We start from the raw sequence: 10972 nt of genomic DNA, 5'->3' as shown, positions 1-10972 counted from the left end.
ACTTGATTGAGACGCAGCTCATGCAGAAAAACAGATATCTTTAACTTAAACAGATTTGTTTTATTATGTTAATTACATTTCTGCGGGGGGCGTGGAAATTGTAGGCTAATTAAAAGAACTAGCAGTGTTTTAGCACCATTAAATATTATGAACAGGCTGGTTACCTGGCTACCCAGACTCCTTGCGCCAGCCAAACGCTACACATTTCTCTTAGTCAATCGTCCTTGCCTGGCTTCCACTGTAGTAAAACATGGCAGTAAACCCCCTTACCTAGCTTAGTAAAACAATGGTGATAACATGTTAAAGTCAATTTGAATAACCAATTGGATTCAGAAATCAACCCCTAGTCCAGACCATTAGCGAACAGAGTTAAGACTACATCAACCCCTAGTCCAGACCATTAGCGAACAGAGTTAAGACTACATCAACCCCTAGTCCAGCCTATTAGCGAACAGAGTTAAGACTACAACCAGTTCAGTAATCAACCCCTAGTCCAGATCATTAGTGAACAGAGTTTAGACTACATCAACCCCTAGTCTAGACCATCTTTTTTTTTAACTGTTATTTTACCAGGAAGTTGACTGAGAACACATTCTCATTTACAGCAACAACCTGGGGAATCGTTACAGGGGAGAGGAGGGCCAATTGTAAGCTGGGGATGATTAGGTGGCCATGATGGTATGAGGGCCAGATTGGGAATTTAGCCAGGACACCGGGGTTTAACACCCCTACTCTAACGATAAGTGCAATGGGATCTGAGGTCGCAATGGGATCTTTAATGACCTCAGAGAGTCAGGACACCCGTTTAAGATCCCATCCAAAAGATGGCACCCTACACAGGGCAGTGTCCCCAATCACTGCCCATTAGTGAACAGAGTTAAGACCACCACCCTGTCAGTAATCAACCCCTAGTCCAGACCATTAGCGAACAGAGTTAAGACTACTGTTACGAATCCCTTTGGCCCAGCAGTCTAGGGGGGGATGGATACGAGACCCGTAACATAAATCATGCAAATTATAATAGTGATAAAGAACAGTGAGAACCAAAAACCACAGACAACTGAAATCTACCGTCAAACTCAAAAGGTTTATTTTAAACACACGGTAAAGGGGTGTGAGAAAAGGGGCTGAGCTGGACCCAAGCAAAGAAACAATAATCGAAAACACCCCTAAGCTAGACTAGCCTATTTCCACAACAGCTAGCTAACTAACCAAAAATACAGAGGGTGGTCCGCCCAGTTCTAACTAGGGTACTTAGACACAGTATTCCTACGGGTAATGTATGCCCATGGGCGACTTGTCTTGGTACCCCCTTTTCTCACCAAACAAACAAACAGTCAACACTTTAACAAAAACAATACTCACAGGTGGGATGGACAAAGTGACATGTAGTTTCAAAACAAAAGAGATCAACACAGATGTAGAGCTAGGGACAGAGAGAGAGCGAGAGATTGAACACAGAGCGATTGAGAGAATGAACACAAAGATCGATCTAGGGAGAAAACAACTGACTGGGTTTTTAAACCAAGGGAAAGGGGCTGTGATTTTTGATTTGATTAGGATCTCTTTTAGTCCCCATTTGGACTAATCTTCCAAGAGTCCTTAAATATTAAAATACAATTTATATACGAACACAATTTCACATATAACACACTATTACAAACATACATAATAAACTAATGTAATAAACCAATAAGTAATCAATCTAAAAAAAAATATGGATTCTTCTTCATGTACTGTAATCCCACAACATTTCTGTGTATTATATTTAAATTGTTTTAAAATAATGTTTAAATTTATATATTGAAAGGTTTCTGATTTGCTCAGTTAATTTATTCCATTTCTTTATTGCGCTAAATCAAAATGTTCTTTTGCCTATTTCTCTTTTCTGTCTGGATAACGCATAGATGGTGGACAATGTATTCCTAGTATTTACGGAACGTCTGTCTCTTACCAACTGATTACCGTTGTGAATAGAACTTGGCCGTTTTAAATGATGTATATTATGAAATAAAATAAGCATGTTTTTTTCAATTATCTTGTCGATTGATGACCAACCAAGAACATTGCGTATGACTGCAACAGAAAAAACCATATCTCCACCGTAAAACAATCCTTGCTGCTTTGTTCTGTTCAATCTGCAGCCTCCTAACTTCACTTGATGATGCATTTCCCCAGACCACTGAACAGTAGTTCACTTGACTCTCAATTAAAGCTTGTGTTATTTGCTTAAGAATGTTTCCTGGTAAATATATAGCTATCCTTCTGATTATGCATGCTGTTTTAATTATTTTTTTTACATAGATTAGTTATTTGAGATGACCATGATAAGCAGTTGTCTAGCTGCACTCCTAATAGTTTGGTTTCTGCCACTTCTTCAATTTGTACTCCTCCCATACTTAATTGAATCCCATGCTGTTTTGGCCTTTTCCTAGTGGAACAGACCAACATAACTTTGGTTTTCTTGGTGTTTAAAACAAGTTTATTCTGGCAAACCCACTCCCTGATATTCTCCAAATCTCCTTGTAAAGCTTGCTGTACCTGTTGGACCGATTGTCCTGCTGCATAAATTGTAGTATCATCTGCAAATATAGTAGCTTGAGTTTCAGCTAAGGCATCGGAAAGGTCGTTGGTATATATTAAATAAAGAAGTGGCCCAAGGCAGCTGCCCTGCGGTATTCCACAGTTTAAAGCACGAGGGGAAGAAAATGAACCATTGATATAGGTGGACTGTTTCCTGTCAGTTAGATATGACTGTACCCAATTCGATGCTACCTCCTTAAAACCATAATGCATTAATTTTGTCAAAATTATCTCATGATCCACTAAATCAAATGCTGCACTGAAATCTAAAAATAGTACCCCCACAAACTTGCCATTATCCATAGCATTGAGCCACTGGTCAGTCATGTCAACCAGTGCAGTGGTAGTGGAATGATTTTTGCGATAAGCATGCTGATTGGCTGTAATCAAATCATTATTTTCCATGTACTCCCATATTTGTCTACTCACAATACCCTCCAATATCTTACTGAGTGTAGGGAGTAGACTAATTGGTCGACTATTGGCAGGAGTAGCGGGTTCTTTGCAGTCTTTTGGAATAGGACAAAGTTTAGCATGCTTCCATACATTTGCAAACATCCCCTTTTCCAGTGACCAATTAAATATGTATCTCAGTGGAACTGCAATCTGGGGAGCAGCACAGCGAAGCAAAAAATTTACCATAAGATCATAACCTGTAGATTTCCCATCAGGTAATGACTTCAAAAGGTTTAACACCTCCTCCACTGACACCGTTTGCAGACTACAAGAGCAGGTCTTGTTGCTCATAATATGATCATCAATCCATTGGACAATAGCTTGTTTGGAAGAATGTATGTTTACATTGTTGCTCAGTAAATTAATTTTCTTTGTGAAAAAATCTGCAAAATGATTGGCAATATCAACTGGTTTTGTTATTATTCTCCCGTCAACCTCCACACTAGATGGGCATGATGAGATAGATGTACCAAGTAAACCCTTAACTGTATTCCATACCTTTTTAGAATCATTTTTACAATCAATAAAAGCATTGTTGAAAAATAACTTTTTTTCCCTTCGATTCAATTTAACTGCATAATTACGCAATGTTCTATAATTCTGTTCATCAATTTCTGATTTTGATTTGGCTGCTAAGACTTTTAACATATTTCTTTGAGAAAAAGCCTCACCCAGTTCATCATCAATCCATGGAGATGGACGAGCACCAACTGTACTCTTTCTTATAGGGGCATGATGGTCCATAACCTCAATGAGCAAAGCCATAAAACATTCTGTAGCGTGATTTAAATCATCCTCTAGATAAATCAGCTCCCAGGGTACAGCAGCCAAATCATTTAGAAATAGCTCATAATTAAATGTTTTAAAATTTCTCTTGACCACAATCCTAGGGGGTTTCTTTGGAACCTTGGTGTTCATGGTTATGGTTACAATATTATGGTCTGTCCAGCCCACTGGCATTGATCTGGCTTTTAAGCATTGCGATGGTATATTACAGAAAATCAGATCAATGCATGTGTCTGAACGATGACCCAACTTAATTGATGATCTAGTAGTATCATTAACCATTTGTTTCAAACCACAGTTCTCCGCATATCTCATCAATTTTGTTCTATTCAAATTATTGTGATCCTTCCAATTTATATTAAAATCCCCCAAGATAAATACATCTCTGTTGCTATCTGTGGCCTGGTCAAAGCCAGTACATAAGTCATCCAAATAGGACACCTTAGAGCTAGGAGGTCTATACACACATCCCACCAATATGGCTGCCTGGTGAGGCAGATGTACCTGAGCCCATAGTGCTTCTACTTGACATACATTAAGGTCATCCCTCCTCTTAAAAGGTATATGATTCTGAATGTACAGTGCTACACCCCCACCATTCCTATTCCAGTCTCTTCTCAGTAGACTATATCCATGAATGTTCATTTGCCCATCATTTACAGATGCATTTAAATGCGTTTCGGTCAAAGCCAAAATATGATTATTATTTATCTTGACCAAGTTAATAACCTCGTGTATTTTGTTAGGAAGGCTACATACATTAACCTGAGCTATATGCAAGCCTTTCCTTGTCAAGTGAAGATCAATAGAGCATGTATCTGTTATAGTTGAAGTTGTCATGATACACTACAACATACAAACTCAAATTTGAACATTAAATTAAAATAGCCAGGGAGTTACTCTAGAGTCCCGATACAATTGCCCGTTGATATAAAGTTTATCCATCACCATGGAGACTCGTTGATTCAGGCAACGTTTTTCCTTCATGATGGGATATAGTTTTTTTCTCCTTTCATTGATCTCAGTGGGGAAGTGATCATTCATTCTAAAATCAGTGTTTCTGAGTTCTCTGTCCATGTTCTTCGTCATTTCCTTTTGCTTAAATTTTGTCAAAACATGCAATAATAGCCCGTGGCCTATTTCCAGAGGCCTTACCTACTCTATGGACTCTGGAGAAAGTGACATCACGCACAACAATCAGTGGGCAGTTTTAGTTGAGTTGACATAAAATCTCGGACTGTGTCCTCACAGCCTCTGCTGTTGTCATTCTCCGGTATCCCTGAAAATATTAGATTGTCCCGCATTGATCGACACCGTACATCAAGCAAGGTTTCTTTAAGTTGTTTGTTCTCCCTTTGTACCACCTCCACCTTGCTATGAATAGAGTCTACAGTACCTTTCAGCTCCGTGTTCTCTTTCCTTAGATCATCAATCTGACGTTGGCTAAATTCTAGACCAGCACATAATGCATTGATGTCCTCTCGTAATATATCCAAGATATCAAGTTTGGCAAGCCTTTCATTGATGGATTTTAACAAGTCAACATCCATATCTGTAAACCACTCGCCACACGCACCCTCTTACTAGGGGATGGTTTGGTTCCATCGTTGATACCAATTGTCCAACCTGATTTTGGTTTGTTTTGTTGATTGTGTTGGTTGTCCTTAACAATGCTTTGAGTCCTCCGAAGCTAGCGACATGTTTCTAAGAGTTCGTAAGTATCTCTCGTCAATGAATCGTTCAAGCTCTTCAATGGATTCTGAATCATCCAGCGTGTTTACAGACAGAGTTTAACAAACAAACAAATTGTTCAGCTGCGAATAAACCGACTTCAGCCCGTGGCTTCCTGAGCGGTGATGGGTACACTGAGCCTCCCCTCACCACCTCTTGGCCACCTCTTGATAGGTTGAGGGAAAAGGAACAGGCGTCTTCTGATTGGGGACTGATTGGGGAGTGATGATGGTCACCTGTGAGGGGAGAAGGAGAGACAAGAAACACACACCGGATACATACACAGGATACCTGTATCCGTAACAACTACATCAACCCCTAGTCCAGACCATTAGTGAACAGAGTTAAGACTACAACCCTGTCAGTAATCAACCCCTAGTCCAGACCATTAGTGAACAGAGTTAAGACTACATCAACCCCTAGTCCAGACCATTAGTGAACAGAGTTAAGACTACAACCCTGTAAGAAATCATCCCCTAGTCCAGATCATTAGTGAACAGATAACCCTCCCGTTGTCCTCCCATTCTGCCTACTCCCCGTGTCCCCGGGCGGGTCACCCTGTCCCGTCTCGGCTAAAGGCCCAGAGGGCACAAGTGTGACAGTAGGCGTGCGAACAGCCTTTGCAGATGTATTTCTTACACCTGCAGCACGCCGTGTGTGTCTTGGCGTCCTTCTTGGGCGGGCAGAGCTGACACCTCTTCCTCTTACTCGCCACTAGCGGGGCGGCGTCCGGGCCGGCGGAGGAGCGGCGTCGCAGTCGGCACTCTGCAGGACTTTGACGAGCACGGACGCGGCTTCGGTGCGGGGGAGACGCTGCCTTCTTTGTATCAAGGGCTTGACAAGCGCCTTTCCCAGCTGCTCCAGGAACACCCTCTTGTTCCGCTTCCGAGGCATCCAGTCGGGCTTGATCTCTCGCCATATGACAAAGGCGTTGTAGGAGGACACGTCGAGGATGTTGTGGAAGATGACCAGGGGCCAGCGGGCAGTCATCCGTCTGCAGCTGTAGGTGCCGACCACCTTGTCTAGGTTGTCCATGCTGCCCTTGTTGCGGTTGTAGTCTAGGATGAGGGCCGGCTTCCGGTCGCGGCGATCGCTGACGTCGGCCTCCGTGTGCAGCGTGCTCAGGAGCAGCACGTTCTTATTTCTCTTTGCCAGGTAGGACACCAGAGTGGCGGTGGGCGTGAAGGCGAACCTGGAGGACGAGACGTGTCTGCCCTTTCACTTGAGCAGCGCGGGAGGGAGGCTCGGGCTTGTTCTTTCGCACCGTGCCGACCATGGTGAGGTTCCTCTTGAGGAGCCGCTGGCCGAGTTCGTAGGAGGTGAAGAAATTGTCGCAGGTGACGTTGTGACCAGCGGGCAGCCCCTGCGTGAGATCGAGGACGACGCGGGCGCCCTGGTTCTTCTCGGGGGCTCCGCCGGCCGCCTTACCGGTGTAGACTTGCATCTTCCAAGCGTAGCTGGACTTTGCGTCGCAGGCCACCCACGACTTGATGCCGTATTTGGCCGGCTTGCTGGGGATGTACTGTCGGAAAGGACAGCGCCCTTTCGGGAGAGGAAGGAGATTAGCGGCGGCGGCGGCGTCACTGATGCTACCTCTCTATACTACCGCTGGCTCATCATTGGGGGGGCGAAGGGCGTTTGTTACACGCCGCCGATGCTACCGCTGACGCTACCTCTCTATACTACACAGATACACAGACGGTACCTCTGAACGGGACCAGTTGTTGGTCCACCGTCAAGTCAGACCCCGGGTTGAGAGGAAGGAGATTAGCAGCGTCGTGCTGCTGATGCTACTGCTGCTGCTGCTGATGTTGCTGACGATGATGATGCTACTGCTGATGATGCCGCTACCCCTCTATACTACCGCTGGCTCATCATTGGGGGGCGAACGGCGTTTATGTTACACGCCGACGCTGCCGATACTGCTGTTGCTGACGATGATGCCGATGATGATGCCGGTGCCGCTACCCCTCTATACTACCGCTGGCTCATCATTGGGGGGGCGCACGGCGTTTATGTTACACGCCGACGCTACCTCTCTATAGTACACGCACAGATAGTCACAGATACTCACAGCAGATACGCACAGACACTCACAGCAGACGCACAGACACACACACGGTACCTCTGAACGGGACCAGTTGTTCGTCCACCATCAAGTCGGGCCCCGGGTTGTAGAGGGCCGGCAGCCGCTCCTCCCACAGGTCCCAGACCTCTCTTATGGCCGCCAGTCTGTCGGCGGCGAGTCTCGCGGGTCTCGACCGGCGGTCGTCAAATCGCAGCAGCCTCGAGTACTTGTGAAAGACCTTGAGCGGCATGGTGGCTCGGAACACGGTCCTGCCGCTCTCCGCGTCCCACAGGCTGGCCGCGGCCTCGCCCCGGGACCTGTAGACGCCCGCTAGGATTAGCAGCCCTAGGTAGGCGCGCAGGTCGACCGAGTCCATGGGTCGCCAGCCGTCGCCGTATTTTCTCACCCCCTGCAGATTGGTCATGTCCACGACGATCCTTTCTATCGCCGGCGTGACAAACAGCCGGAAGGTGGACTCGATGTCGAGCGCGTCACCGCGGGGCCGGGGTGGCGGACGGCGCGGGGCGGGTCCGGGCCGCGATAGGCCTCGGAGGACCATTTGATTTTGCCATTTTTTGACAGCAACGTCTCCCTTCGGGCCCTTTGGGCAGAGGCCGCCGCCGCGTCCTCTCGCTCTGGCTCTCTGTCTCGCTCTCGGGCGGCGGCCGTGTCTCCCTCTCCCTCTTCCTCCGAAGACGAAGAAGAACAAGAAGAAGAAGAGGAGCGCGACCGCAAGGCCGAGTCGTCCGCATCACGTTCGGGGTCGTATTCCTCGCCGTCTTCGTCTTCCGAAACGTCCTCCTCTTCGGAATCGCAAAAGTCTTCTTCGTCTTCTCGGTCGACGCTGGAGGCTATCTGTTCCAGGACCTGAGCCGCACTGAAATCGGGACCGAGGCGCCGGCTGCGGCCTCGCGCTCGGCGGGGCCGTACACCTCGCCATCGTCGTCCTCGTCTTCTTCTTTTTCTTCTTCTTCCTGACAATATTAGTAGCCTCTCTACGGCCGGCCGACTGCACGCTGACGCGCCCGGGGGGGGGGGGGGGGGGGGGGGGTGTCTCTCTGACCCGGCCTGGACAACTGCAGAGGGGGTTACGACGTACGCGTTGCTGACGCACAGCCGAGCCGGGGGGGTCTCTCTGACCCGGCCTGGACTACTGCAGAGGGGGATATAACATACGCGTTGTTGACGCTTCCCCCGGGGTCTCTCTGGACTCGGGGGTGGAACGGCTCCTAACGCGCCGCCGACGCATTGCTGATGCGCGGCCGAGCCGGGGGGGGGTCTCTCTGACCCGGGCCTAGACAACTGCAGAGGGGGGTTACGACATACGCGTTGCTGATGCGCGGCCGAGCCGGGGGGGGTCTCTCTGACCCGGGCCTAGACAACTGCAGAGGGGGATATAACATACGCGTTGCTGACGCACGGCCGAGCCGGGGGGTCTCTCTGACCCGGGCCTGGACAACTGCAGAGGGGGATATAACATACGCGCTGCTGACGCTTCCCCCGGGGTCTCTCTGACCCGGCCTGGACAACGGGGGAACGGCTCCTAACGCGTGGCCGAGCCGGCGGGTCGCTCTGACCCGGCCTGGACGCGGGGGAACGGCTCCTAACGCGTGGCCGAGCCGGCGGCTCGCTCTGACCCGGCCTGGACAACGGGTGGGTTAAGACTACATCAACCCCTAGTCCAGACCATTAGTGAACAGAGTTAAGACTTAAACCCTGTCAGAAATCAACCCCTAGTCCAGACCATTAGTGAACAGAGTTAAGACTTAAACCCTGTCAGAAATCAACCCCTAGTCCAAATCATTAGCAAACAGAATTAAGACTACATCAACCCCTAGTCCAGACCATTAGCAAACAGAGTTAAGACAACATCAACCCCTAGTCCAGACCATTAGCAAACAGAGTTAAGACTACATCAACCCCTAGTCCAGACCATTAGTGAACAGAGTTAAGACTACAACCCTGTCAGAAATCAACCCCTAGTCCAGATCATTAGCGAACAGAGTTAAGACTACATCAACCCCTAGTCCAGACCATTAGCGAACAGAGTTAAGACAACAACCAGTTCAGAAATCAATCCCTAGTCCAGATCATTAGCGAACAGAGTTAAGACTTCAACCCTGTCAGAAATCAACCCCTAGTCCAGATCATTAGCGAACAGAGCTAAGACTATATCAACCCCTAGTCCAGACCATTAGCAAACAGAGCTAAGACTATATCAACCCCTAGTCCAGACCATTAGCAAACAGAGTTAAGACTACATCAACCCCTAGTCCAGACCATTAGCAAACAGAGCTAAGACTATATCAACCCCTAGTCCAGACCATTAGCAAACAGAGTTAAGACTACATCAACCCCTAGTCCAGACCATTAGCAAACAGAGTTAAGACTACATCAACCCCTAGTCCAGACCATTAGTGAACAGAGTTAAGACTACAACCCTGTCAGAAATCAACCCCTAGTCCAGACCATTAGCGAACAGAGTTAAGACTACAACCCTGTCAGAAATCAACCCCTAGTCCAGATCATTAGCGAACAGAGCTAAGACTATATCAACCCCTAGTCCAGATCATTAGCGAACAGAGTTAAGACTACAACCCTGTCAGAAATCAACCCCTAGGCTTTAATGGAGCTTCCACTATGTTGTTACCACCCCTAGTTCATTCAGAACTGCAGATACTAAGGGCTGGTTTCCAGGACACACATTAAAACTGAACCTGGACTAAACAGCATGTTTTGATTGAGCGTTTTAGTCCAGGTCAGGATTAGTTTTACCTAATCTGTGTCCGGGAAACAGGCCCCAAAAGGCTAGGAGTTGTTTTGGGACCAAGTTTTATTTTCTGACTGATGAACTCTATAGGTTTGTAGAAACCAGGCAGAGAAACAGAGAGAGAAAGCCCCTTTACCAGAACTCAGCATCTGTCCCTTTTCAACCTTTACATAATATCTGTCCTGATGGTCCAATGGTTTGAAAAGGCTACCTGAAAATTCAGCCTGTTCTGGTGGGATGGAGCTTTGTCCTTTCCATGGTGACATCACCATGCCGTAAATTGGTTACTAGACCAATAAGAAAGAGAGTTCCAGACCTCTCTTCCAATAACAGCTAGTTTTCAGTTTCCCCCTCCCCATTCCCAGACAGTCCTATAGCAAAATGTATTGTTTATTTATTTCTGACCATTTTAATTTAAAACAAATCACATTAAATGTACTTAAATTGTTAGAAATTATTTTATATTGAGATAAAAAAAACTGCATTGGACCTTTAATACCAAAAACATAAACAATCATTGGCTACATAAGTACAACATCCAGTGGTGTAAAAATACAACTAAAGTAGTTTTGTGGGGG

Source organism: Salmo salar, chromosome 04 (assembly GCF_965601325.2).
Source record: "Salmo salar chromosome 04, fSalSal1, whole genome shotgun sequence".
In the NCBI taxonomy this organism is placed as follows: Eukaryota; Metazoa; Chordata; class Actinopteri; order Salmoniformes; family Salmonidae; genus Salmo; species Salmo salar.
Note: the sequence above shows the minus strand (reverse complement) of the source record.